This window comes from Aplysia californica, unplaced genomic scaffold (assembly GCF_000002075.1).
Source record: "Aplysia californica isolate F4 #8 unplaced genomic scaffold, AplCal3.0 scaffold00338, whole genome shotgun sequence".
In the NCBI taxonomy this organism is placed as follows: Eukaryota; Metazoa; Mollusca; class Gastropoda; order Aplysiida; family Aplysiidae; genus Aplysia; species Aplysia californica.
This window is the reverse complement of record NW_004797608.1, coordinates 432,855-439,599: the sequence shown is the minus strand read 5'-3', so window position 1 is coordinate 439,599 and position 6,745 is coordinate 432,855.

The window sequence follows — 6,745 nt, the reverse complement described above, 5'->3', positions numbered from 1 at the left end:
CTGCTATTTCGGGGGTGCCTTGACAGTCGAAGCAGACTTTGTGCTGTTGAAGCTAGAGAGGCGAGCAGATCAAGTCTGATTCCCTGTAAAGACTTCTCTGTTGACATCCACCCCTTAGCGCTCATATGACCTTATGCAGTTGCGAGCGCCGTAAAACCTCTACTAAAAAAGAGAAAATCATGCAATAGATTTAAAAAGTGGTCTTGGTTCTTGTAACATATTAATTTTCATGAGTATTTATTGGCCTCCAGTTTAATATGCTTGTCTCTACTTTTCTTTTATATTGTGTAATATTGTTTTCATACATCATCCCACATCCTCCATTTAAAAATGTGTTAATGGCTACGTGAGTATGGGCTTTTTGTTTTTTTGCAGCTTTTTTTCTTTCTGTTGCGAGTTGTTGGACGGTACTGCTGGTACTGTGGTTTGTGCTTCTTTTTTTACATTCTGTCGTTTCTATTAATGGTGTGCTCTTTCCAAGAACCAAAAGACTATTATCATGATCATGTGCTTCTTTTTCCTCAAACTGAAATTGCCACTGACTGTAGTGTCTTTAGGCCTTTCCCAAAGGGGGGACATTTCTTGTTCAAGCACAGTAGAATTGTAAAAATGGGCTGATTCATCATGTCACGCTCATAACGGTGCCTGATCTGCAACAGGGAACTGCTGCTTTTTCTTTCCTAATCCTTACTATTGTCATTTTCCTCTACTTCTTTTGTATGTTTGTCACTCTAGAGACCTGCTATTTCCGGGGTGCCTTGATGGTAGAAGCAGACCTTGTGCTGTTGAAGCTAGAGAGGTGAGCAGAGTAAGTCTGATTCCCTGTAAAGACTTCTCTGTTGACACCCACCCCTTGGCGCTCATATGACCTTATGCAGTTGCGAGCGCCGTAAAACCCTCTTCTATTAAAAAAAAATAAAAACTGAAATTATCACATTTTTTCAGTCACATTCCTTACTGTTCTCAGACACTGAACAAATTTTTTTTTTTTTTTTTTTTCCGTACTGGTATAGATTATTTTGAGGTGTTGAGGGTTGGTTGTTTGTGTAACTCAACCTGTAGACATGTGATGAAGTATTCATCAAAAGTAGGGACCGTGTGTTTTAAGACATTCCCGTTTCTGAAGAGTTGGTTGTTTTTTTTAATAAAGCAGTCTGTGTTCCTGTTTGACCATACATGCCCAACACTAACAGTCAAAGTTGTGGAAAATTTGAGACATGCTAATCCATCTTTATTTGAATATATCCTTATCGTTGCACTGCCCCATGTGACTTTAAAAGGTCATTATCATTCCAAAAGACCACACTTCTTATAGAAACTGATTATGTAAGTGTTAACACCCCCGCTCCGACCCCTTCCTGGGGAAATGTGGACGTTCTGAACATTGCAATGTACACAGTTTTGAGGGGAAAAAATGCACTTAATTTTCAGTTCTTAGACATCACATGGTTTATATCTGATCTTTTTCTTGTGATCCTGAGTACTTAAATTTGCGTGATACTTGCTTCATATAGAGGATTCAGTGTTGCTATGCTATGTTTTACTCATAAAGTGAGGATGACCCAGTTTATGTTATGGGTATTTTGAGTGTAAAACGTTCTCGGAACAGGTGTGGGCTATGTCTTCCCGATTGCCTTAGCTCTGTTCAGTGTGTTCAGTGCCTTTGGATGTTCAAAAGAAAATTGTTATTACATATTGAAATGTTCCAATTATATTTTATGTACTCTTCATCATTTATTTTCCTGTTCATGTTATGTGTATATGATGATATTATGCATGTATGTATATATTATTAATAAAAATATTTGAATCATTCTTCTGAGAATTAATACTATACCTTGTATTTTTCTACTGTTTGGCGATCTGTTTACATTTGCTTGTGGGGCTTATTTCTTCTGGAAAAGTTTAATGGATTAGAAAATGTTAATTTTCTCACATCACTCATAAATTTTGAAACAACAGAGACATCTTGAACATTTTTAAAGTTCAGTTATCCTTCTGTATAGTCTGTTTTCAGCAAAGTCAAATTTGTCGTGAAGACATGATATCAACCATAAGGGGGCCACTCAGTACTGTCTTAGAGTATGAAGTCGGCATTGGGACCAGCGTAATTGAAAAAAAAAACCAGCAAAAAGTCTTTCTGTTTTGACATCTTGGGTGCAAAACAAGAAGCCTGCCTTCTTTCTCCTCTATCCACATGCGATTCAGCCGTTTTGATGGAATTCTCAAAAGAGGGACCATGTTTTGCCTCCTATGACAACCCATGGCTGTAAGTTGCTGTGGCTGACAGGGTTCAAACATGCTGAGCAATGCTATGGAACATCTTGCCTTTTCCATTTTTTTTGCCCTCAGTAAATTTATAGGGCACATTTCTTTTTTTCATATTATGGAGTTCTCCAAGAATAATATTTTGCACCGACCCAAACGGAAGTCTAGACATATAAGGCACACATGTACTAATGTCTGGTATAGAGGTATTAGGATCTTGCGCAATTGGTACTGCGACTGGATGCAATGATGGTTTTCTCGTTCACAGGGTAGCTAGAACATGGGTCATTAAAAACGCTGTCTCTCCCTTCACTAAATTTTCGTTTATATATTCGTCAAGTTTACAGGGTAAAGTGTGTGTGTGTGTGTGTGTGTGTGTGTGTGTGTGTGTGTGTGTGTGTGTGTGTGTGTGTGAGAGAGAGAATGTGTAGTTAGAGCACAGTAATGTTCGGTCTGGGATGTTGAATGAGACGCGCTTTTCGGCGATATGGATACGCTCATACACTCATAGTTACTGTAAATATTCTACTCCACCCTCGATCGACACACCATAGTTAATTTATGATGACAAGAACACTATTTCGAACCTTCCACGCCAAGGCTAATCCGGTCTGAGGGACGGACAGAGACGCAATTTTATTCAATGTTATGCACTTGATAAAATGAGCTTCTCCGTGTGATTATGAATTCTATTCTTTTGTGTACAATAGTGAAGAAAGCAGCCGTTACAATTACTATGTACATGACATGCCAGCCGGATAATAACCGGCGCTTCCCTGTCGAATGCAGGAGACCCGAGTTCGGTTCCTTAGTGGGGAGAAAAATTGTATCGAGCATCTCGGTCTTTCTGCGGGGATGTTGTACAATGTACATGTATCCCTCTCAGTCAGGGCCGGTCCTGACAGGCAGGGTCAGAAGCCCGCCTCCTAAATGATTTAACAGTGTCGACAGGGCACGGCGTCCGAAATTCCGTCTCAGCGATCTTTTAGTTAGTCAGGGCCCCCCGCGGTAGGCCAAAAATTATCGGGTCGTCAAGTCGGGGATTGACCGGGGTCAACTCATGCACAGCGCTGTCCTATCTTGTCCTTATCAGAACGCGTTTCTTCCCCTAATTTCATGAGCCGTAAAATGATGCTCACTCTACCCCTAGAATCAATTTCTTCACCAATTCTGCTTCGTCTACGTCTTCTTGATATCTTGTGAAAGTTTTCATTGATTCGTTTGGGAATAATAACAGTTTTAAATTGTGAGTGTTAAGTGATCGGAAGCGCCGTTAATAATGTTATCTCTTCAAATTTAATTACAAATCATTCGAGAATGGAACGATGGTCTTTATTTCTGTTTGCGCGGTGTGATAGCCATCAAATCATATTTTCTAATGATGTGAATTTTGTTTTTCCAGCACTTTGCAGTGACTGGCAATCAGTTAGTGAATTGTGTTCCTAAGTAAAAATCGTTAAACTGCAATGGGTCAGTCACACATATGAGAGGCATAGAGTCTCTGAATGAACTTTGTCGTGTGTGTTGGCGTTTAAATTTAACTGTCAAACAAAAAAAAGTACAGAAAGCCCCGGCTATGTACAGAAAGCCCCGGCTATGTAAGACAATGGCAGGAGATATTCTCTTGGTTTATGGGATTGATGTGAGGGACGAAAATGAACAGTCGTATTCCGCTAACATTTGTGTCAAGTGTTTTACCGCGATTTCAAATATCAAACGGAGATGTGGTGTTACGTCACGTCAATTCATGCCGCAAAAAAGCTGTTGACACTAGTAGGAACATGTGGTGTGCGTTTGACAATAGCATAAATGTGAATTCCAGCTCCGTTTTGTCGGTACCGCGTAGGTGGCTGCATACAAAGATCCATTTCTAGCTAACATCGTAAAACACACCAAGCATACCTCCCTCCATCCCCATGTATGCAAGGAACTAACAAACACAATTTGTACAGAAACAAGAAAATACTCCCGCGAAACTGCAAACATTGAGGAAGCAAGTGGACTGGAAGCAATATTCAATCTTCTCAATGAAAGATTTAGCCATGTTCACACTGCAATATCACATCTCAAACCAGTCAAACAATTTTCACTTCCACAAATCTTCGTAGCAATGGACAATTACATGTCCGCATTCAGGCGCTATTTACCCACAAAGTTATCCCAAAGCAACACATATCATAGCAACACTGTATTCCACACATACAACAACACATGTTTGCTCTCGGGCTTTTAGGAGCACAGGACACAGAAAGCAGCCACCAAGCGATCTCAAAACTGGAAACCAGAGCACGAAGGATCTCAAACCAGATAGACATAATGCGTTTTATTTTTTGTGTCGCATCTCCTGTAAATAGCTCCCTCATTGCGTGCTGCTGGATATGTTTAGAAAGAAAAATTGTATAAATTTATAGTTTTATTCTGTACATGTTCATTTTGTGAAAAGAAATTGGTGCTGTATATTGAAGATACGTCAGTATATCATTATTCAGGAGGATACACAATCCATTGGATACAAAAAGTCATGAATGCAGGGAAGCGTTTTGGCTATCATGCTCATGACAAGTTCCATGTTCGTGCTGGAAACAAAATTTTGAGTGAGTCAATTTCTAAACACATTTTCCTGTCTTACGTGGCAGTTTTGTAAATATTTATCGTTAGGCTTATAAGTTATTAGCCATTCAATATGTGTGTGTTGTTTTGACTAACTATAAATAGACATACATTTTAAGAGCATCTAACTCAAAAACGTGAGCAGCACGTATTGCTATTTCGTACCAATAAAGAGGTTTAGTTGCTTTCTCTAAAGAACAAACTTGCGTTCACGTATGATATTTTTTGTTTGTGTAAGACGATAAAACATGTCTTGAAAAATTCATTTCACCGGCTACCGACGCAAGTAGCGGGAGGGCGGGTTAGTGACCTCTGGGTGACCGGCCCGCCGTGACCCGGTCACTCCATCGCCGATCCAACTAAAAGAGCGCTGTTTGTACGCCGTGAGGGGTGTAAAAACACATAACCCTTTTAACAAAGATACAATTCGTAGATCTATGACTTTTAGGGAATCGCTGAATCATAGCGTTGGTGGGTTGTTTTTTTGGGTTGTTCTTTTTTGTCTGTCTTTTTTCGTTGGCTGAGACGGAAAGTTTAGCTCTGATTGTACTTGTTTTGACAAAACTTACAAACCTCGAACAACTGGGAAGAAGATAATGAAGGCCATGTGTGTGACCTCAAATATTTCACATGACAATAATGTATGCCTACTTTCTAACACTCTTCATGTATAAAAGTGCGGACCTTTCTCTCCACTACCAGTAGTGCTGCACTCGTTCTCATTCCAGCAAAGAGTCTATTCGTCTCGGCTATCCATAAGTAAGAACTTGTTCTTGTTTATTTCTTCACTTCAAGTATAATAATAATATGTGCTTTCCATCAACGTTCCATTTCTAAGAGAAATCTCGTTAAAAATGTTCTTTATTTGAGCCAGTAGAGTTGGTAAAAGCAGTTTCTCGGTGTTTTTGCTCGTTTTCTCAAATAAAAGCCCCAATGGAAAAACGTGTGTTATCTAAGTCTGGAATACTTGATGGTATCAATTCTAAAAGCTTGTGGAGTCATAACTGCATTTCTGTTCAGCTGTAGGTTAATTACTAATGTTCGACTCGTCATTCAACTAACAATAACGATGAACCGCTAGTTAAACAGAAATGAAGTTATGAGTACACAAGCTTCTACAATTGATACCCTCACGATTTCAAGATTGTGATAACACCCGTTTTCATTCTCTTTTGTTTTTTTTCTTTCTTTTTTGTGGAAAAGTGTTTGTGTGTGGGGGGGGGGGGGTCTTTGAACTCCTCAAAGGCATATTTTATGAAAATAAGGGTTAAAGACTCAAAAACTATTCAAGATAAAAGCGTTACATTATTTAAAGGGTAAGTGCACCATGAAGCGTTGAATATAATGACGTTAGTTTTTAATTGTATTTCACCAACCTTTTTTTTTTGTTTTTGTGATTTTTTACTACTTTGGCATTTAGCTAAGACTGTTTTCATCACTGGCTAACACGCAAATGATTTAATTGTCATCATTTATCATTTTAAGAAAAAAAATGCGTCATTTTGCTAAGATTTGTGCGCTATAAAATACAAATAATTTGTGATCATTTCACAGACAGCATTGGACATTTTTTGAGCTTTTAGGTTTCGAAAGCTGGTCCTTCAGAAAGCCTGGTTTCACTCTAATTTAATATTTCCATGATTGCGTCACCAAAAAATGAATCAGAAAACTGAATATTTTTCACCCTTGAATGGAATACTCTGGAAAAATGAGAGAAAAGGAGTGGAAATCACTCAAGTTTTAGATTGTGGTGCCGTAAAGTAAAGTATCGACCCACTCTTACTAACTCTCAATAAGTAAGGACTGCTTGCATACATTCAATTATTTGGGTTTGAAAGCCTTGTATGTACTCTATATAATTAATTAT